The 23,590-nt window shown below is 46.4% G+C and overlaps 2 protein-coding genes across 4 annotated transcripts in view; one reads left to right on the top strand and one right to left on the bottom strand.

The window, feature by feature from the left end:
* LOC119650187 (cationic amino acid transporter 2) overlaps positions 1 to 5,772 on the bottom strand; it is a 40,013-nt gene extending 34,241 nt beyond the window's left edge. Inside the window, exon 1 of one of the 3 annotated variants that reach the window (XM_038052744.1) lies at positions 5,515 to 5,772. The gene's annotated coding sequence lies outside the window, so the exon portion shown is untranslated. Of the gene's footprint in view, positions 1 to 5,475 lie in introns of all 3 variants that reach the window. The other 2 variants (XM_038052743.1, XM_038052742.1) reach the window with 2 other exon arrangements.
* A 107-nt stretch (positions 5,773 to 5,879) lies between these two features.
* Positions 5,880 to 23,590, top strand: part of LOC119650189 (beta-1-syntrophin) — a 259,314-nt gene continuing 241,603 nt past the window's right edge. Inside the window, exon 1 of the mRNA XM_038052749.1 lies at positions 5,880 to 6,062. The gene's annotated coding sequence lies outside the window, so the exon portion shown is untranslated. The remainder of the gene's footprint in view (positions 6,063 to 23,590) is intronic.

Raw genomic sequence — 23,590 nt, 5'->3', positions numbered from 1 at the left:
CTGCCCGCGATGTAGGCATAACCACAACCACCATGAAACTCCCACTAGGGGGCCAACCGCAAATAACCGGGCCGAGAACACATCCTCCAGGAATTCTCCTGGAGCATATGCTCTCAGAGGGCCATCCCGGTTCCCATGGTACCAGATAACCTCCGGTGAGGCTTCGTGGCAGAGCCACTTCAGATGAGTTCCTTGCAGACTCGGGTCTGATCACCCTCCTCGAGTACGTGGGGACGGAACTCCCCAACGGGTTAACTGGAATCAGCCCGAGGCGGAGAACCGCGACGGAACCTTTATCCAGCTAACTACCGCTCTGCGTACAACACAACACAAAGGACATCACAAGACAACACTAAAACCAAACACACAAAAACTGGTGGCTAACCACCGCGACCACTTGGCCATTCGCCCATCAACTGCAAGCGAAGCAGCGTCGAGGAGCTCCCTCTTTCGTCGGAAGGCAGCACTCGCGAATGGATTAGCGCGTTTAAGCGTCCCACTGCTAGCAAGGCGCTGGCTAACATCGAAGATACCGTTCAATACGTGAACGCCCATGTCGTCTAGATTGCGGATGTCACTGTATGCTGGACAGACACAGAGAACATGGAACCAGTCCTCCAAGTCAGCCCCACATAAAACACAGCGCTGACTGGAGGCAAGGTTGCGCTTGAAGAGGAACTCATTCAAGCTACCATGCCCAGTCAGGAGGAAGCCTATCTCAAGCCCAAAGTCCACGACGGAACTTCCTCTGGCAGACACATTCCTAACGTACTTATACGTGACTCGACCTTTCCCACATTCATCCCATCTAAGCTGCCACTTAGATGTTACACTCTCGTCTAACAACTTTTTGACCGCATGCCTAATCCCTCAACCTGATCAACAACTACTAAATCAGTATGCAGCAAAGGTACGTCCCTCCTAATCCTGTAGGCCGTGGCAAGCCGGACTACCTCCAGATCAAGAGGAGGAGCACCCAACAATACCTGCATGGCATCGGTCGAGACCGTACGACATACAGGAAGACACGCAGACAAAGCCACTCGTTGACAAGCGTAGAGCAGCTGCCTGCCCTTCGCCGTCAGTGTCAAGTCATACAACATAGGGGACCCATACGTAGAACACGCAAGGAAGAGCCCCACATAAATGGATCTAGAAGCTCTCCTTCTTAGACCCCACTCACACCTCATGACACGCCTCAACATACACGCTAAATTTGTAAGCCGCAGCCTGAGCTCGCGCAGGTGCGCGACCAAAGACATGCGTTCCGCAATCGTGACTCCCAAGTAGGTCACTTTCTGCCGGATCTTTAAAGACCCTCCGATCAACTTCACACAAGGCGGACGACGTAAGATGCCTTTAAGCATCATCCCGACGGTCTTCTCCGTTGAGATCGCGACACCGACTTTACTGGACCACGCGTTAACGATGCGCATGTATTCGGCAGCCTGCTGCTCGAGCTCACGGCGAGTGCTCCCCTCAACAAGAATGAGGAGGTCATCCGCGTAGGCAACACATTCAGCCACGGAAGAAAGCTCACCCAACAGTACGTCCATCATCAAATTCCATATAAATGGACCTGCGATAGATCCCTGCGGGCAGTCGCGCTCAACATTCACCCACACACGCTCATTGACACCTTGGACGAATGCCTTTCTAGCGTGGAAGTAGCTCTTCCACAGAGCCAATTCCCGGCAGTCACACTCACGAATTTTTGACAACACAGAGGACCAACTTAAGTAGTCAAATGCGCCTTTGAAATCAACAAATATTCCAAGGACGTATTTGCGAGGACAACGGACAACAAAATTCCTAACATGCATCAAGGCGTCGTCGGTGGACCTCCCAGTGCGGAAGCCATACTGCCTGTCAGACGCCAGATGGGATGATTTCACCACCAGAGTGATTATAATCCTCTCCAGGACCTTGCCAAGGGCCGGGAGAAGAGATATCGCCCTGTACGACCGAGGACTACTCTTATCCTTCTCTGGCGACTTCAGGAGCACAACCACCCTGGCAGTCTTCCAGAATGCAGGGAAATAGCCCTCCCGAAAACAACACTCAAACAAACACTGGACATGAGATGGGATGGTCTGCCAGATGGCTTTGCGCATCTCGCCTGTCATCCCATCCCAGCCAGGTGACTTCCGAGACCTGAGCCTCGCCATGCTCTCCTCGCTTTAGCATGTCAGAAAGAAGTTGTCCACCAAATCCGCCACAAATATGAAGGGATTCATCGAACGTCACTGCAGTATGTCCAGATCTAGCTAAATCAGCCACTGATTCATTCGGCATTTTTTGTGTATGCCATGAGTCCCACAGAACAATTTTTTTCTGTAGCACCTTGGCCCCTACCTATGGGATGTGTCGTTGTGGGTGTTTCCACCGAATACAATCATTAATCCTGGAGTGATGAATTTTGTAGTGTGCAGAAAACGAGTATTGGGAGCTGAAGATAGTAATGACCACGTCCTAGTTGACCGCTCATATGCGTAGAGTTTGTTGTTGAGCACTTGGTTACTTTAATTTTCGGGTACAATTCCAGCACGCTCGAGGAACCGTATCTCAACCCAGGTGGATTTACATTCACATACCTGAGGATAGGCCTATTCAACGTAAGAGAAACATCCCGTGGATTCAGGGAGCCTCAGCTACCCTGACATCCTTCATATCCATTACCTCATTTTTTTTACCTTAAAAATGACTTCTGTGTAACATGCCACTCGGCTCCACGAGTCCTTGCTCTGAAACTTAGTCTTAATTATGGTGTCCAGGGAGGCAAGACAATTTACCATCGAAAGATGGCGATGCCATGCCCGTCTTCTGCAGAAGAAAAAGGTATGGTAGGCATCATCCTTGCAATAAATGCAGCTGGGCGACCGTAATTTCCCGATTGTGTGAGGTAAGATTGAAAATACCCGTGTTCGCTAAACAGCTGGGTTAGGTAGTTGTCAATCTCAGCGTGCTTTCGATTGAATCACGTCGCACATCTTTTATAAGGTGCGCGGTCCACATACCCTTTTATTCTCAGGATTGCTGCTATGCACAATAGTACGGGTTCTCTTTTCAAAAGCGGCAGCTTCCTTATTTCCCTCACCTTTCCTGAGGTATATAAACCTGCGTTCACCACTACTGCTGACCCCGAGGCGGTACAAGAAGCGCCTTTGCACTTACGGTGCATCTCCTTCCTGAGGGAGTCAGTCAATACTTCGGAACCGTAAAGAAGGACGGACTGAACCGCACTCATCAGCAAGCGACGCCTGCTGGATAAAGGACCTCCGATATTGGACGTAAACATCAACAATCATCGCAAATACTCTAGCCGCAGCCTTGCCTGCTCGAAGAAGCTCCTGTTCATGTTTATCATGATGCCGAGGAATTTTACCACCGGTTTCGGGAAAACCATGGTTTCCCCAAACTGAATAGGGGGGACTGTGGGGACCCTCTTCTTGGTCAGGACAACAACATCGGTTTTCAGCAGAGCTAGGGAGATTCCATGTTCAGCCATTCATTTGCTTACTCACCAGATCACTATTCATAGTGTGCGATTAGTGTCATATATGGCAATTCCAAAAGTTCGGACCTTCTCATGGCTCGTAGGGCTGGTCACGGTCCTTTAAATATTCACAATAGATAGCCTGGAGTATGGAAATGATTTTCCAGTACTTCAAGCATGTGGGACCATTTTGTAGAATTGAAGGTGTTTCTAACGTCTAGGGTCAAAAGGTGGACCACTCGCTGACAGTGGCGCCTCGTTCGAGGGCTCTGGCGTTAAACGCCTTCTGTGGATATAGATTTGCTCGGTGTGAGGTAAATGCTGCAAAAACGTCACTTCCGCACAACGAACCCAAATGAAGCCATCTGCTCGATAATGGGTTTACACTCGTAAGTTAATCGTATTTCTGACCCATGTGGCAGCAATGCCAAATATATCGGCATACCTCGATCGTGACCTCCTAGCTCAGCACTGTTCGCTGAGAAACAAAAAGTCAGCTCTTGTTTCTTGAAATATCTGCCATATCAAGTCGTAAGCAGTTGTACACCTATGCATGTGCAGAATGTGGCTTATGGCGCTTGAAATTTTACTTGTTATTACCCTACTTTGAAGACCTGGCACGCTCAAAACCGGGAACATGAACCACATCTTTTTTCTGTAGACCGCGGTTCTTGCGAAGGACACAGCGTTTTGTGCTTGGGTTCGCCACACTGGTAACACAAAGTGTTTCTGTCCTGTTGTCTGCAAGGCCATGCTATATGTTCGTTTGTCCAGCACTTAAAGCAGCGGGTTGGCAGAGCCCTTCGCCTCATTCGGCAAATAATTCATCCGATGTTTATTTTCCCGCAACGGAGGAGTTGGCTCGCTGTCCTCTCAGTGACATTGACAATGTCAAATTTTCGTCCTTTGGAGTTGAGAGACGGCGATCAAAGGGGAGTATAGGTCCCAGGGCGAAGCGTGGATTGGTACTCACGATGGAGCATAAAACTTGGGAAACGCCTGCTGAACCAATACCACCAGCTCTACTGCCAAACTCTATCTCCACCTCCACGTGGTGATCGCTGGGCTGATAACTCTACACGGAAAACCGATGCTACGAAGTGACGGAAGAAGCCTCGGACAGGACGGATACAAGACCATATTCTTGCCAGTCCTTATTTATTCCTCGGAGACTTGGGTTATTAGCAAAAAAAACTGTGAATTCTTGCCGCGTTCGTGAGAAGAATCCTCCGAAGATTTTTTGGTCCTCTACACGAGAATGGACGATTCCTCAGCAAGCTGCGGTGGGTGGGTCACCTAATCCGTATGGACGAGGATGATCCAGCCCGGAAAGTCTATAAGGACAATATCTATGGTAGAAAGAGAAGACGAGGCAGACCCTGCCTGAGATAGAATGATAGCGCAGGTCAGGACGCCATACAGCTTTTAGGGATATTGAATTGGTGGACCTCGGCCCAAAACCGGGATGTCTGGAGCTCCTTATTAAGGCAGGCCTAGACCAGATACCGGTTGTTGCGCCGTTGATGATGATGATGAAAGGGTGGGTGTGGACCAATCGTATATATTTTTTTAGTTATATTGTAGAATTTTGTCAGAGGTGTTAGGCAACCTTGAAAAATCCTGTGATTATTAGCTTTTCTTAACAGTTGCAGGTTTTAATATTTGCTGGAAATTGGTTTACCAGAGAGGTCCATCCCAAAAAAGGAACTATTATAAGTACCTATAACGGGGTTTTTGGAATAACTGTCTAAAATTTTGAGAATTTCGAATAAATATATCTTTTGCAAAAGGCTCAGCATCTAATTCCCAGTTTTCAAACTGTCAACTTTGAATCCTCAGTTGAAATTCAAACCTTTTACTGCAGTCATAGTGACTGCCCACCGTCTTGAATAATCAAATATTAAATTTGATAAAACCCTGAATGAAAGTAGTGGCATCTAATCTGACTATCTAAACATTCCTATCTGCCGCATTCTTACATTATCTAAACGCTGGCTTAATTTACGAATGTCACGTACCGCTTCTGAGTATCTTCACTGCGCGTACATACTCGCACTTTCTATCACCGAGATCACATTTTTGGACGCCACCAAACAGATAGGACTTTCACTTTAAAGATGGTTTTCCCGGACGAACTCAAGCCTTATTTCAATCGCGTTCAACCCCGTATGGTTGAAAGTATCTGCATACCGAAAGTGGACAATTTCACCTGGTTCTGATCCTTTTTTTCGCGGTTACTTCAGTGGCACAAAACAAACGATCTTTTGACCGGACTATTTGAATTGATACTGCAAAATTTTAGACCGAATATTTCAGCGTTGGCTGAGTGATACGAGATAGTGTTGGGAGCTTTACCGAGTTCGACCGTGTCGTGCTTTTTTGGAATCTCCATACCGCGGGAGAACAATGGTCATATCAGTGCGTTATCAAATTTGTAATCAAGTTCACATACATACGTGAGGAGGGAATCTGAATTGAGATGATTACAGTGGAAATGAAGATTTTTTGAACAAGAGTTTTGACGAAGTGCGGTGTCTTGGGTGGAGGCGTATACTTCAGAAAATTGGTAAGTATACCACGAATTTGGCCCACTTCCATCTTTCATGCAACTACAGATTTAGAAGGAGGAAGCTTGGTTACAGATAAGATACTTACCATAGTAGATTAATCCAGGGATTCTCGGCCCTTGTGGATCCTTAAAATTGGAGACGGTGCCTTACCAAATCCACTGGTAACTGTCAGTATCCTCCGTTACATACTTGGATTTTCATCTAGGAAAACCGAAGTCCTGAAAGGAACTATGGATAACTTTGGACCTCTGTGCTAGTTGAGCTTCTTGATCGCCTTTGGATTTGAACCCTGGTTTTGTCCAAACGCGTTGATAAATCCCAGATTCAGGGATTTCCCTCCTATCCAAAAATTCACCGGAGTTACTCTACCCCATCCCCTGAACAAGCCTGTATGAGTGCACCTGTTTGCTAGCTGACGGTGTATTACTCCAGTATTTGCTTTTATACCGAGCTTGTTAAGGTGCTGTAATTAAAAGTGTCATCGCATTTGTGTTCGACGACTGATAACAAATTTTGATAGATACGAGCCTCTCTAATATTTTGCAATGGCATTATATAGTATTATTTATTATGCCAATTACGATCACGAAAAAATGATAAATTCATTCCTTTTCCTCGTTTGTACATGTGTATCTTTGTCGTTTTACTTTTCCATGCTACGCATCTTTGGGTGGAGGAATGTAACCTGCGAAAGATTGGAGACATTACGCCTATAAATGTTGATAATATCAGTTTTTGCCGGGCTGAGATACTACATGTGATATGGACGCAATACATGTTTGAAGAGAGCACTCACCGGACCTGAATATATCTTTTTTTTTACGTACATACGTAGATAAGATGAAAATCTCGTGGCGATAACAAATACTCGTGATTGTATAGTGGGAGGAGAATTTTAATACCCCACAATATCGGGGGTAATACAGGAGTGATTCTGAATGGATGATAAGAATTATATATTTAGAAATGGTCTAAAATTGCGGATTTTATAGAATCAGATTGTGCAGGTAGGAATTGAGCAGGAACTACAGCGGGCGCGTGTGGGATTCACACCCACTAAAAACCACCCCCGGTCTCTCCAGCCCCAGCCCCGCGGGACCACCATTAAGGTATTACTTCGCCGGATAGGTTTGCTCTTAGGCACTCATCCTTCTCCTATTTGCGGCTTTCCTCCTTCTTTGTTCCTTCAGCAACTCCTCCTGCATTTGGATGATTGCGGAGCCAACCGCAAGCCACTTCTCCTCGGACTCCAGCATCTCAGTAACCAAGCTCTCCGGGGTTCCGCTCCTGCCCAACACCTGGTTTAAGCTCCTTCTCTCCATCGCAAATCGTGGGCAGTGAAACATCACACGCTCTGGATCCTCCGGTATGCCATCGCATCTGGGACAGTTCGGAGAATCATCCAACCCAAAGCGGTGCAGATACTGCCTGTAACAACCACCGTGTCCCGTGAGGAACTGGGTAATGTGGTAGTTGGTCTCCCCATGTTTTCGCTCAAGCCACACCCTAATGTTGGGAATGAGCCTATGCGTCCACCGACCTTTCGTAGACTCGTCCCATATGCGTTGCCACAGATCAAGTGACTCTGACCTTGCCGCATTTCTACGCTGTGCATGCCCCTCCATACATTTTGCATTGTACAAGACACTCATTTCTTTGGCCAGAATGTCAACCGGGATCATGCCTGCCACCACCAATACTGTCTCATCTGATATGGTTCTAAAAGCACTGCAAACCCTCAAAGCCATCCGCCGGTAAACCGAGTTCACCTACTTCTGTTTCTGTGAGTTTGCAAGCGCCGCTGCCCACACAGGCGACGAGTAGAGCAGGATGGAGCGCACCACTCCGGCTAGCACCAACCTCCGGCAATGTTTCGGTCCACCAATATTTGGCAACATTTTTGCAAGTGCCGTGGTGGCACTGGCTGCCTTTTGGCAAGCATACTCTAGGTGTTCCCTAAAACTCAATTTGGTGTCAATTATTACCCCCAGGTATTTAATAGCCGGCTTTGATACGACCGTATGTCAACCGACCTCCACTTTCACAGTGTTATTTTTCCTGCCGTTCGTTATTAAGACCGTTTCCGTTTTCGCGTCCGCTAAGGTGAGCCCGGCCTTTTCTAGCCAGGACTTTTCCGCTCTCACTGTTTCCGTTGCGTAAACCTCTACATCTTCTGGGTGTTTTGCTGCAACAACCACAGCTAGGACATCAGCAAAGCCGACAATCGTAGTCCCCTCTGGGACGGGAAGAGCAAGCACCCCATTATACATGATATTCCACAACAGGGGACCAAGTACCGATCCTTGTGGTACCCCGGCCGTGACAATGTACTCTTTAGGACCCTCATCCGTCCCGTACCAGAGAGTCCTCTCTGAGAGGTAGTTTTCCACCAAATTCGCTAAGTATCCGGGGACACTTATGTCAGCCAACGCTCCTTTAATTCTATTCCAGTTGGCCGAGTTGAATGCATTTTTGACATCCAACGCCACCACAGCACAGCAGCCGCCAGTAATCAGTGCACCTTTTCCCATTGTATCCAAAGGCAGATAGGACGATACGACGCTGGGTTTCCAGGTGGCTTGCCAGGCTTCGGAAGCAACACCAACTTTTGCTTTTTCCACTGGGCAGGGAATATTCCTTCTTTTAGGCACGCCTTGAAGGTGTTGGCGAAAAGGTGGGGCCTAGTCTTCACTGCCAGTTTCAAAGCTCGGTTGGGGATGCCATCCAAACCTGGAGCCTTGTTGACACCGAACCTACCTCATATTGCCCGCAGCGCCTCCACAGTTACAGGCGGTATTATGCCGTCATTTAGCTGGGCAAAAATTTGCCTTCCCCTATTTTCGTGGTGAGGGAACAGAGTGATAACAACCTGTTTCAGGAGGCGCGGACAGGTCACCTGGGGTGATTTCCGCAGCCTTTTCATCACCACTCTGTAAGCCTCGCCCAAAGGGTTTATGTCGACATGATCGCACAGCTGTTTGAAGCAGTTCTTTTTGCTCCTCCGAATAGCTTCCTTTAGGCGGCCACGCAATTGCTTGTGTGCCTCCTTTCGACCGTCGCCACCGGGTTTTCCCTTGAGCCTCTGGCAAAGCTTCCTTGCTCGAAAACATGCGGCTCGCAAATTTGCGATTTCGTTGTTCCACCAGTAGTTGGGTTGCCTACTGGGGAGCAATCGCCTTCTGGGCATAGTAGCATCGCATGCTTCCGTCACCCATCGAGTGATCTGCGTGGCTTTCTTTCCAGCCCTACCATTCAGGGATATGTCGGATTTGAGCACCACGGAAAACGTATTCTCCTCGAAAGCTTTTACTGTCCAGCCAAGCATACCGCCCGGCATTCTGTAAAAACTCTTTTTCGAGCTCGATCCGACCTTAATCTATATGCAGATTGCCTGGTGGTCGCTGTGAGTATAGTCCTCACTGACATGCCAAGCGATTCTACTGGCTAAAGTGGCACTCACGTATGTCAGGTCCACTATAGACCCCAGGCCCTTTCCCCGAAAAGTGTACGAAGATCCAACATTCGCCAGTACCACGTCTAGCTTCGCGAATGCTTCGAGGAGAACAGTTCCCCCCATATTAGTTATCCGGTTGCTCCATTCAAGAGCCCACGCATTGAAATCGCCTCCTACTATGATCGGCCAACATCCTCTTGCATCCAACACAAGAGCGGCAAGCATCCGCTCATACTCGACGAGTGTAGTGCTGGGTGGAGCATAGCACCTGTAGATGTGGATGCCCTTCACCTTCGCTCTGATGAAGCCCTCCTCCGGGTGCTAAATTATTTGCTCGAAGGCTTGTTCTCCACAAGTCCACAGCGCTGCTTGGCCCATTTGGTCTTTGACCCAAACGCTACCACCGTGGTTTCGGTATGGTTCACTTAATGGACCCCATCTAGAATAAATGAAAAAATTGATGATGAGGTGATGAGGACCGCTTCCGCTTTTTCCTCCGCAAGTGTCAGACCAGAACTCTCTAGCCAACCCTTAACAGCACTGACCGCTTGGCATGAGTATAACTCAGCACCTTCGAGATCCTTTGCGACTACAACCAGCGCTATATCGTCGGCGTAACCCACCACCGTGGGTTCCTCCGGAAGGGGAAAATTAAGTACATCGTTGTACATGATGTTCCACTGCTTTGGGCCTAGTATTGAGCCCTGTGGGATACCCGCAGAGACAACGTACTCATGGGTGTCAGTAGCCCCCCCCCCCCCTGCTGGGGAAATAACTCCTGGGTAATTTTTAATAAGAGGATCGGGCACGTGATCATCATGATTTTATAGACGCTCACCCACGGGTTTTTGTCCGCTTCCGAGCAGAGCTTCTTACAACATCCCCTTTTGTTCTATTGGATGGCGAGCTTGACGATTTTGCGGGCTTTTATATAGGCGCGTTTTTTCGTTCTTGGTCGAATCTGCCTACCGCACTCAGAGCTGCACTTCTGGCTGGGTGACAGGCTGTTCGAAGGCTGGTCATTTCAGTATTTCATCAGTAGTTTGGTCTTTTGCTGGAGAATGAGCAGCTTCTAGGCATGGACGCATCACATGCTTGGGCGATGCATTGGGCCTCATCAATCGCTCTTTCCGAAAAGGCATCTGCTTTATTAGGTGGGTCTACCCACACCTCTCTGAAGGTCTGCTCATCCAGAGCTTTAGCAGGCCGACCTGACGTCTTTCTCGGTTTCGGGCATGATGGTCTTTTGTCTGGTGATTTCATTCATAGCCCAAAGAAGATTGCTTGATGATTGCTATGGGTGTAGTCCTTGCTGACGCACCAGGCCATACCACGTGTCAGCGCAGGACTGACAAAGGTTAGGTCTACGATTGAGGGAAACCCATCTTTCTGCGGTGCGGTGTGGTGCGTAACAGCTGTACAGATATACCCGGTTTATTCTCGCCCACACAAAGCCGCTGGCTGGGAGTGAGACATCGGTACATTTTATGGCTTGTTTTCCGCATGACCATATCGCCGCTCCACCAGTCGAATCTGTAACTCATACGTCACCGTGATGGTTTCTAGAATGCTAATGATGGCAATTTCCACCTCGGATTCGTAGGTGGTCTGCTCGAGTAAGTCATGAGCGACCCTGCAATGATTGAGGTTTATTTGAATAAATCTACTTTTTTCATTGAAATCAACGCCTTCTTAAATTCCTGGCATTTAGCACTTCCGGCAATATGTCAGTTATCCTGCTCCTCTCTTCCTTGGCACAATAAGCATTTGGGGTCCCTATTGCACTCTTTGGCACTCTTCCTCTCCACAGTTTTTGCATTGATCCGAGCTTGGTGCATGCCTTCGCGAAATTACCAATCACGAGGCACTTGAAGTATTTTTTTTAGAGAAATATGCTCTTTCAGACGGCAACAACCCATCCCCGGGCCCCAATAACTTCTGCGCAGAGTCCACTGGTAATCGCAATGTGGCCTTTTGAGTATTGCCATAGGGTTTCCACAAACTCACAGTAGACTCTTTGGCAAATTCCTACAATTTGAACTGTTCCATCAAGGCAGTGCAAATTTCTCCTTTGGGTGTCACTTCATTGAGATCCTTGCACTGTATAGATCTCATGTTTTTGGGTCCGTGCTGTGACATTCTCTCTAAATGAGGTCTTAATTGAATTCGGAAGCCATCAGTTTTTCCCAAGCTGGATTTTTGGTCAAAGGGTAATATACGTTCCAGGGCAAAACCACGGCACCAGGCGCAACAACCGGTATCCGGTCTAGGCCTGCATTAATAAGGAACTCCAGACATCCCGGTTTTGCGCCGCGGTCCACCAATTCGATATCCCTAAACCAATGAAAATGGAAAACTACAACTTTGAGACCGTTGAAAATTTCTCCTATCTAGGGTTGAAAATTACAAGCGATAACAGCTATGACGATGAAATTCACGCACGATTGTTTGCAGCCAACAAAGCCTATTTCATCTTACAAAAACTGGTCCGCTCCAAACATCTGACCATAGGGTCAAAGCTCTTATTGTACAAGACTATGATCTTGCGAGCGATGCCACGAGCCTCAGGCTCAACAGGTTGCGGTGGGCGTGTCATCCATTCCGTATCGATGAGGATGATCCAACCTAGAAAGTCTATAAGGGAATATCTATGGTAGGAAAGGAAGACGAGGCAGACCTTGCCTGAGATGGAACGATGGCGACAGCTTTTAGGGATATCGAATTGGTGGGCCTCGGTCCAAACCGGGGTGTCTGGGGTTCCTTACTAAGGCAAAACAGATACCAGTTGTTGCGCCGTTGATGATGATAATGACGCCGGTCTTGAACTTCAAATTTCAGATAAACTTAGGGAAAAGTTCGTTTTGCGAATGATGGCTGTTAGGTTTTTTAAAAATAATTAAAATCAAGGACCATATTGTCCTTGCAGACCGCGAATCTGCCCCCGGTACACCCAGGCCTCCTGAGCCAGCACTTTTTCAATGTTCTCCTTGAAACTTGCCCTTGCAATTACCGCAGATGCATGGTGAAGGTTTATCTGTGCTATCTTAATGCTGGCCATTGTCTCCGTTATTGTTTTTGTTTCACCCTCCACTTCCGACATGGTGCTTTCGTGCGCATCGCTTTCCACCCTAAACCCTAGAAGTTCTAGGTTTAGGTCGTCCAGCTTTTGTTCTTCACTATGCAGCTGGCCTACTTCTTTGACTGATCAAGTCCTTTCCACCTCTATGGCTTCCGAGAGCTCTTCGGAGACCTCGGTACTCTTTTCACATGGCGTTTCCTCTTAGGTGTCTTTCCTCGGCTTTTCTCTGTGTACGTGCATAGGTAAGTTGCCAAATCTACAGTTGATATCGGTATCTATCAGAAAAATTGCTGGGCGATTTGTCAGTCACCTAATTTATCAAATCAAATCCGTTTTCGTGTCATTCGATGTGGGAAATTAGAGGGGTTTAAGGTTATCCCAGCTTCCTGATGACTGTCGTCTACTATTAATAATTATTTATCTTCTAAGTTATTTACGTTGTCTTCCACAGATTCCGCTGTTAGGTCAAAGTTTTGCAGGATAGGCCTTACGTCCCCATTGTACTCACTCTGGGATGCATTTGCATTATCTGTTGATTCTATGGCATTATCTTCCAGAAGCCATCGTATATAAATTTCGTCTTCTGACAGTGTCATATCTATCCTGAGACGTGTAACTAATATCAAAATGCAGCTGGTCATCACCAGCCTCGCCCTGTGCCGTCTGTGGTTGAATTTTCATTTAAATTTTCCAAAAACTGGAATGCTACTTCACGTTCGCCCATGGAGTCTTGTTGTACAGCGAAAACATCCTGCTATTTTTAAACTAGATCTTAACTGATGGAGTGCTGACCAAAAACGATCTCCCTCCCATCTCCCGCTTATCAGCTGTCCCCCTCGATCAGCCGGTCAGCGGAAGCAAAAATAAACTTACATTTTTGCATGGCTGCATATTCACTCTTGCCCAGGTAAACCGATGCGCCTATGTGCATTCAACAATACCTAAGTGTCCCCCCTCCCGTCAATTTTCGATGACAATTCAGAATTGCTAGTAAATTTATTTTTTTTCAATGAAGGAAATTCCAAACTTTAGGGGAAAGCGACCAATTGTTAGGTTGGATCCAAAAGAAGGTCAGAAGAAAATTGTGTTGTAATGAAGAAAACAAAAAAGGGGAAGATTACATATTATTGAATGCACTCACCCCCTCGCATGGAAACTGCAAAAGGAGAAGAACAAGCCGACCATATTGCAAAGCCGCGGATAGTTCAGAAGTCCGAAAGCAGGAAGGTAATGAGGATTCAGTGCATATTGGATGCGCAGTGAAATATGAAAACATTTTACTCTTTGTTTATATATTGGGTCGCCCTGAAAAGGACGTTTGGCTGTTGTCTTGTTTTTCGTCTTCATTACTAGAAGATTCATCTGATCGGTTGTTGCCACTATCTTGGGAAGTGGTTCGTCAAGAAAACAATGCGTTTTGATTTCCATGCGATATAGGAAGTGTCAAGTTTTTTTTTCAGTTTGCTGATCATTTACGTCTGATACTGATAGTTACTTTCCAATTCAATCCATCTGAGGTACTTAAGTTTATCTTTCAGATGGCTCCGAATCATGTCCCTACTCATGTTAATAAAAACCCATTTGTCCTGAAATAAAATATAAGATAAGATTATTAAAAAAATTCTCCATAATTTTTGTGATTTTGGAAGGGTTGAAACAGCAGTGGAAACTTCCGACATCTTAGGAAAAAATCCATGATCCCTCTTCCGATTCACCTAGAAATAGATTAATATCATTATTGTCTGCATTATCAATTCCTAGAGTCATATTGGTAATATCTACTTCAGGTTGAGCTAACTCAACAGCAAAATCGATTCCGTCTCTAAGCAGTTCCGCTGACAGATTAAGATCTTCCAGGATGGGGTTGACGTTGGCATCGTACTCACTCTGAATTGTAGCCCTTGTGTTATCAGACGATTCTAAGGCGGTATCGCCCAAAAGTCTTCGTATAAAAATTTCGTCTTCTGAAAGTGTCGGGATAGGATTTAGATTGTCATATCTATCTGGAGACGTGTTATTGATATCAAGATGCTGTTGTTCACCACCAGTCTCGTCCAGAAGAAGGTCAGCGCCAGGATCTTCCAGATTTTCCAGATGCTGAAACGGCACTGATTCACACACATTTGTTCCAGGTTCTCCCATGGAGTCTGGTTGTACATTGGGGTCATCCTGAGTTAAATTTTCGATAACGTGTTCAGATTGTGTTATGCATGTATCCCCAACATCATGTGGGATACCCAAACCGGTGGTCCAAAGTTCAGAATCATTTGCGCCGTTGTATTCATCCTGGAGCGTGTTACTAATATCAGGATGTAGTTGATCAACATTAGCTTCGTCTTGCGGAGACTCTGGGCGAGGAGTTGGATTTAAACGTTCTGCGAACTGACAAGGGACAGATTCATATTGGGCCGCATTCTGAGTGTTGTGTCCAGATTTCGCAACATGTTCATCCATCAGAACCTGTGATGTAGTGGGATCATCCTGGATCAAAATATTGACATTGTGTTCAGATTGCGTCATACCTCTATCACGTGGGATCTCCAGACCGTTGCTCGGAAGCTCAGAATCATAAACATTTTCGACCTGATGTAGACCGTTGTCAGCCACATCTTGACTTGTGTTGCCTTCAGACCTAGTCGTGTCATCAAGAATGTCACGCAAATCACCAAGATCTTCGAGGGTTGGATTATTGGTAAATGAGTTGAAGCCTTCTGCATCTGCTTCCGCAAAATTTGTAAAGGAATTAGGTTCGGCGGTTCCGATGTTTTGCAAAATGGTGCTACCATTTTGTCCAAACTCCATTGGGTAAGGTCCTGTGGAATTGCGATTCTGGTTATCGTTAATATTTTCAACCAAATCCGCACCATTGTTCCAGGGCTGACGACCGTTAAAGTTCTGAACCGTGTTGGGATCATGATGCTGCTGGCTCTGTGGGTTATGACAAAAATTGTAATTATTGACCTCGGCAATATCGGCCGCATTAGTAGGTGAAGTGTAATGTCTAAATTGTGGGTTAACGACATAATTTTGATACGCACCGTTCCCGGATACATCGGTATACTGGTATGGTTCGCTAGATCCTTGCTGATACGCACCGTTCCCGAGTGCATCGGTATACTGGTATGGTCCGCTGTGTCCTTGCTGTCCATATGAATAGTTAGTATCGCTCTGCAGAGGCAAGGTCGGATTTCCACTGTTCTGCATTGTGCTGATAAGAATTGGCTGGGGGACGTGTTGGAATGCATTATGCGTTGGAAGGATTACCGATTGAAGATTGCCTTGCGGTTGTAACAGCATGCAGTGACTCCCATTATGAGTTTCTGCACCAACATTGGTGGATACATGAGCGGCCCTACTAAAATCAGGATATTCGATAACCTGTCCATTAGCCTGTATTTGAGTAGCATTGTTCCCTGGTACATCAGTATACTGGCATGGTCCGCTGTATCCTTCCTGTCCGTATGAATGGTTAGTATGGTGTTGCACAGGCAAGGTTGGATTTCCGTGGTTCTGCATTGTACTGATTTGAATTGGCGGGGGGACATGTAGGAATGCATTATGGGTTGGAGGGACTGGCGATTGCTGATTGTCTTGTGGTTTTAATAGCATGCAGTGACTCCCACTATGAGTTTCTGCACCGACATTGGAGGACACGTAACCGGCCCTGTTAAAATCGGGATGTTCGACAACTTTTTCATTAGCCTGTGTTTGAGTAGCATTGCATACTTCCGAATAGCTCCTCTGGTTTTCAATCAAATTGCCTTCTGTTTGTTGAGCATATCCCTGACCACCAACTGTGCCCGCCGATTGCGTCTCCAACGTATCCACTTCAATATTTCGCCGCTGATCAAACGTGCCATCCTTTTTATCCTTTGCACGACGGTTCTGAAACCAGACTTTCACTTGAAGAGTTGAAAGACCAGTTTTAAGAGAAAGGTCCTGCCGAACCTGTTTATCGGGAATTGATACGTGCATATAAGTCTCCTCCAGAATATTGGCCAATCGAGAATTAATATATGTTCTCTGCCGCTTGTTGTTATCTGGTTTCTTCAGGGCTTTGGCTCTTCTATTCTTATACCAAACCCTCACTTTCTCTTGAGGGACGTTGAATCGTTCCGCTAGAATTTTACATTCTGCACTAGTAGGGCGGGGATTCTGCTGAAATTTATCCTCTAGGATGAGAGTCTCTTCTTCTAGGAAACGAAGTCGTGATGAAGCCATTTTAGTTAAAAAAATATCTAATCGCTGTGACTGGATTGTTTTCAAGTTGGAAATTGAATGGGATGGCATAATTGAGGTTCTGGCTTTTATACCCTCCAGGACTTACTCTAATTAACCCGATTTACTAATTATGGGTTTTTAATGACTTTAAGGTCTAATTAGGTTTGGGATATTTTAATTAAGAATCCATTTTCTACCAAGGACTTAATGATCCTTTGAAACTCATTAAGGTAATTAACAAATAATTACTGGGACTCAAAATGAATTTTTGTCTTCATAGGGAGGGAGAAATTTCCAGATTTCCTTTTTTTCCCCAAGGTGTACTCAGTGGGTTTTGTAGATTCACCATAATCATCAACAAGAGCTGGAATTTTCCAGAAAAGTTTTAAGGTAGTAGAGCTTCCCGTAGTTGCTTTGCAAGGTGCTGTTGAGGATGCAAGAATTCTGAGTCCGCTTCCACTTGATGACGGACCGGACTACTTGGGAAACAATTTACTTTCCCTCTTGTGGTCCACAGACCCCTCTTTTTGTGTTGAAAACCCACGTTTACAAAAAAAAGTGGACTGACGGTTCCAGGTCCAGATCCAGGTCCTCATTAGATGTTGCCTCATTACCTCGCACTCATGCCGTGTTTGCGATTATATATGAATAGAGCGATTACCACTTGCCGCCGCTTTCGATCACGCTGCTTCCAGGGCAGAGGTGAGGCAGCATCTGATGAGTTGCTTCTAGATGAAATCGTCAGTCAATTTTCGCACTTTCACTTGAGGAAAGTAAATTCGCTATTCCAACCCTTGCAGAAGTTTAGCGGTGACGGACTACTGCTTGTGACTACCGCAAGGTGCGCACTTTTGACCTGGCAGGTAGTTTATGTCAGTATCTTGATTGCAAGATTTCATGTAAAGATCCGTTGACTTTTGTGTCTTCAGTGAGGTGAAAATTAAAATATCTTTGCAGCGAGTAAAACCTGGTTAGTCCACTAGGGCGTTTTTTTTTTTTTTTTTGAGGAGGTGGAAATCTTCAAAAGACACTGGTCTGGACACACCAGCGTGTGGGATTTCTACCCACTAAAACCACCCCCGACTCCCTCCCTGCCCCGCGGAACCACCATAAGGTATTACATCACGGGGCGGAGTCAGCTCACTCTAGCTTAATCCCATTTCTTCTATACGCGGCGCACGTGACCGCGTTTTTCTCCTTTCCTCTGCCTTTCGCAATTTATCTTGAATTGATGCGATCATGGAGTTGACCGCATCCCAATTCTCTTGATGTGCTAGCATTTTCGGCACCAGATCTTCTGGTACCAGCGAAAGTCATCAGCCTTGCCCACGCTGGATCTTTTCAGCTCGAACATGAGATCCCCTGAGATCTGGGTTCTTCGGATTCGATTCACATTTCCGCTCAGATTTTTTAGGTCGGGATCCGTTTTGACCTTTCCGAGTATCTCCGCATAGGACAGATTTCCCTTACTGGAGATAACAATCGCATATGGACGGGTTAGCAATTTTGCTTTTCCTTTCGCTTTTTTGCTCGTAACCTTAGTCCATCCATCGTTGCCGTTCGTCTTGGGCTTCGCAACCCTGGTCGACTTTTCTACATTCGCTGTACGCTTTCCTCCTTCAGAGCTATTAGTGCTGGTTTTCAGAGTTTTCTGTCCGCCTTTTTTTCTCTTAGGTGCCTGCTGATTATTTGAAGGATTCCCCTCTTTTTCCCGTACTCGTTTATTTCGCCGTGTTTCGATGGTAGTACGGTTAGGTGTCACTTGGGTCGCTTGTGACACTGTTGGTACAGCGGGGTTCGGCGTATCCTTAGTATTCTTTTCCTCCATCTGCGATCCATTATAGAGGACTCTAATGGCCCTCACCATATTCTTTATGGCTTGGTGTACGTTGTGCTTGTCCTTGATGAACTCGGACAGCTCAACTATTTTTTCCCCAAGCTGGATAAATGGTAATTCCTCCGGATCGGGACTCCGCTCCTTATAAGCCCCGACAGGGTTATTCCTTTTATACGCTGTTTCACTTTTGCCAGTTATTGATCTTGTCTGTACTTTATCCTTCATCGCCTTTAGCATTGGTGGAGATCTCAAAGTTGATGAGCTTCTTTTGAATGGATCCTTATCTTGTTCCTGGAGCACCTCTTGCTGTCGCGCATCTTGAACATATGCTGTGGGTGTTGTTACAGTTTTTGTCGTCCAACGATCCATCTTCAGTTCATCCTTGGTTGTTCTTGCTACTGGTGTTCTCGGTAAGGTCGTACTTCGCTTGAACACTTCCTTCTCCGGATCCAAATCGCTTGTAACATTATATGCCAAGGTGGCCAAGTTGTCCACCACCGAGGCACTGCGGTCGAGGGATATCGACGACCGGTAGCCCGCTTGCTCACTCCCAAAAGCCGCCGGTACTGGGGTTCCGAGCCCCTGCATCGTAAGTTTACTCCTTCTCTCGTCTTCCATGGTGGTTTTATGTTCTGGGCATCCTTCCCATAACCATTTTGGTCCACGCACCAGCGATGAGCAAACACTAGCCCATACACAGTCAGAAAAGAAAAGTGCATAAACACATATTTACACATCAATAGGTATGCCCCTATCCGCCACCTGGGGTCGCGCCTGATGGGAGATCTGGCAACCCCTCACAGGAATATGAGGTACACTGGTATCTATATAACAAGTGGATGTGAGTCTTGGCTTGCTTAGGACCTTCTGGTAGCGCTTCATTTTAGCGGACATCAGCATCCCCATATCAGGCGCAGCCTTCTTGCATCACTATGGACTACTGGCAGATATATAGCATAGATCCTTCATTGACCCCACGACCCCTCTTAGGAAATCAGGGAAAGTTTCAGCTCTTTCGAACAATTACCTTTCAATTATTCCTAAGGGCGTTATCGAACCTACCGAATGTAGTATCTCCCACCCAGTTAAGCATAATGTTTAGCACTACCTTAACACTGCTGGATTATTTAGCAAACTGTCCGCGTTTTCCCGACTTTGGACATCGGGAAGGTATACCACCAAATCCTTATAGTTCCTTGAAGATGTTCCAGAACAATTTGCACACCATTCGGTCTCTTCAAGTTCAAATGGATGATTGCGCAAACGTTGTAGAGATTCATCAACTCTGTACTACCAGACTTCTGCTTGGATGATGTTCTGGTCGCCTTCTCCAATGAGTCTGAGCATTTGGCATATCTGGACTGTATTTTTCAATAACTTCTTGAGCATACTTTAGTTCTCAATGTTGAAAAGTGCGTCTAGGGAGTTGAACCCACTAAGTAGCAGCTGGTAGATGCTACACTTTCGACTTCATCAACAGGATGAACAATAGCCGCGTTGGTCGCAGCTGGCGAAGGTGAACCAAAGTTACCAGCCGTTGAGTTGCTGTTTGAAGCAGTTGAATCCTGGCCGACAGAACTACAATGGTTACAATTTTGAACTACTTGCTGAGTATTTGGCCCTACGGCCAAAGTCCTACAAAGCATCTCCTTATCAACTTCAGCATTTAACCTTCATTGGCCAGCTTACTTTGGACATTCAACATGTGTCCAGTAAGGACAATTTAGTCACTGACACTTTGTCCTGTATCTCAGAGACTACATCCCAGCCGAAGTCAATTTTCCAGCAAGAATCAGAGAGATGACCCAGTTCTTCAGAACCTGCAGTCGGAATCGAAATAGGAATAGTATAAAGACAATATATTCACGAACAAGGACGTTAATTTTTGGGCCAGAGAGCGCGTCACATACCAGTCTAGCGACCCTCTAGTCCGGTCCAGCATTAAGTTGATGCGGACTTAGGACCCCATCATTGTCAAAACGAATATTTCAGCTCTGGCCAAGCTCTGGTCAATAAGGTCGTGTTCTACGAATTATATAAAGGAGCATTCAACATGTGCGAGTCGCTACGGTCACCCTGCTCCCAGGGCAGAGGTGAGGCAGCGTCTGACGATTTGCCTCTGCCTTGGTAAGAAACCGTAATGTCGTCGTCGCTTGACTTTTTTCCTCTAGGCACGTTAAGAAGGAATTTGACACTGTTTGTCTCTTGTGAAACTCGTGTGATTACAAGTGTTGCCTCACGAACATTGATCGGGTTTTGTAATGCCTCAGGTAATACTTCTGAAGCACTACAGCATAATCAGGCCTTCTATCGAGAGTGGATTCCGCGTTTTGGTGTTCCAGTCGTCATTATTACAGACCAGGGATTGTAGTTCGAATCTGCTCTCCTCTTGGAGCCCGAAAAGCTCCTCGGTTTCAAACGACAGCTGACAACTGCATACCATCCGCAGTCCAATGGGATGTTGGAGCGTTGCCATCAGATGCTGAAGGCGCGACGACCTCTTCTGATGACGGGTCTTGTCTTTAATGTTGGCCTCCGTGTAGTTGTCCGCGAAGAGTTTGCTGGCAGCCCTGATGATTTGGTACATGGGGTGAATTTACTAACCGGGGTCTTGGTTCTCGGTGCTACGGGAGGCTTTTGTCGAATTGAAGCCACCTCCGCTATCTCGTCGCTAGCTGTCAGTGGTCAACACCCCCAAGAGATCACGAAGTCTGCACCTACGTTCTGGTAAGGGCTGTTTCCACCCGGAAGCCGCTGCGGCCATTATACGAGCGCCTCTATAAAGTCTTCAAGCGTGCGGGCTGGGGCCAACTTTGTCTTTGCGGTTTTCAAGTGAATATTTTTTATTTCACACAAAGGGTATGCAAGAGCTTAGCATTCCTATTGAGCTCCAATGTTCCAGTGCCTCTTTATTACCTCGAATGGTTGGGCGTTGGTAAAATCCAGTGTAACGTAACTGGAATCCATCACGTAGTCTCGTTGATTCCTTTAGGTTGTATTATGGATTTTTTTACGGAGGCGAAAACAAACAAACATGAAGTGAAATATTCTGATTGTCGGCGGCTAGATACAAGATGGAATTGGGATAACAAGAGCTGCCTCGGTGGTTCATTATATTATCTATCAGGTATGCTTATTGAGGCCAGGCTGTCGGAAATGGTCATTAAGCATGGACGACAAAGGCCAATACACGGGATCCATCCCCTGCTTTGATTCCTCTTAGGTGGTCCGTATGTTCCACGGTATAGCTTGCTAGGACCAATTCTCCACGGACTTTTTCGGTTCGTGCGTCGCTAAGGTCAGCGGAGCCTGGGAGGGCGCAATGCGCTCGTCCAATCGATGCACCTTCAAAATCTTACGATTCGCATGGACGGTTCGGTAGTTTTCAAGGAGGAGCAACCCCAGATAAACAGCCAACCTATTCTGTTCCTTATAAATGAAGAGTACCTGGATGCACTGCGACATTCGAATTGCGCCTGGGCTAATCTGTTTATCTATCGCGTTAACACCGTAGCCTTTGGTAAGGGGAGACTCTATCACCAATGGACTCCACAGCAAATATTGCAGTTTATTCCACAGCACGGGAAATGCTGATCAGGATAGACCTAAAACATGTATTCTCGCGAGGAAGAGTCTGCACGCTTTTCTGTGTCCGGAGCTGAGTTCCAGCAATCCTAGTCGGCTTATATGGCTCGCCGCAGAGTTCTCCAAACCATTCATAGACCCCATGAGGATCAACTGGAGGATGTTTGATAAAATTATCAAGAACAAACCCTCCGGTATGCAAATTGGCAAGATTGGAACGGCATATGAACTGGAGTTCAAGGTCGGGGTTCTGGAAAAGGCATTCGATACCGCTTTTAAGGTCTTGTCTGCTAAATACAGCAAGAAGACACTTCCCTTGTGGTGGAATGAAGATCTGTCCAGTTTTAGGAAGCTGACCGGAGAAATATTGACAGCCATACAAGGACTGCGTGAAGAAGTACAAGTCGACCTTGGCGGTCTTGATTGGATTATTTTCAGAACATTGAAAGCACAAGCGAATCGATAAGGCTCAGTAAAATTCTCTCCAAGGAACATAGGAGCCCATCCCTTTTAAAAAGCAGGAAGGCTCTTGGACGGAATCTTCTGGTGAAACTTTGGAGCTACCGGTTCAGATGCACTTTTCCGCCAGCGAGGGGGACTATGAGTCAGAATCTTGCTTGGAGGGTAATTACTGAGGATAAAATTGGCTGAGCTACAAACAGCTTCTTCGCATATAAATATCATTATGATAGTCATGCCACAGAAGTAGCAGGAAAGGGTTGAACCGTGGCTTGTTGAGATTTACCGGAGTTGTATCTCTTTAGGATATATAGTACAGTCTTGGAGACGCCCGCGAGTGGTTTTCATACCAAAAGTGGGCAGGCGAACGAATCATGGATGGAGCGCTGTGAAAGGTGTGCTTGTGGGCCACAAGATGCAGAGCCGGCATAAACCCAACCAAAACGGGAACTGATGCTATTCACTACTAAGACAAGGGTATCTGAATTGTGGTTGTCTGGATGTACAAAGCTGTGGTGCGTCCAATCCTGAACTTTGCGAGAAATTTCGCTGTGGACTTTCCAATCAGGATAGGGTGGAAGACCGGCGTCGTGTTGCAAGGCTATGACACGGTATTCTTCGTGGAAGGATCAAAGGTAGTCTTTGGAGTCGGTGCGGGGTTTTCTCGAATACAGATAGTGTATCCGAGTCGTAAGGTCTCCCAGGTTTCGCCAGAATATTTCAAGTGGAAGTACAGGCGATACTGAAAGCCTGTCGATGGCTAGGGCATGATCCGAGTCCCAAGCGTAATATAGCCATTCTGGCCGATGCTAAACGGCTATCAAGGCCTTGTACTCAGCATTGCATAAACGGGCGGCATGCTCCAGGACTATTAAGGCCTTGTACTCAG

This window comes from Hermetia illucens, chromosome 2 (genome assembly GCF_905115235.1).
Source record: "Hermetia illucens chromosome 2, iHerIll2.2.curated.20191125, whole genome shotgun sequence".
Classification (NCBI taxonomy): domain Eukaryota; kingdom Metazoa; phylum Arthropoda; class Insecta; order Diptera; family Stratiomyidae; genus Hermetia; species Hermetia illucens.
This window is presented reverse-complemented; position numbering and strand designations above follow the sequence as displayed.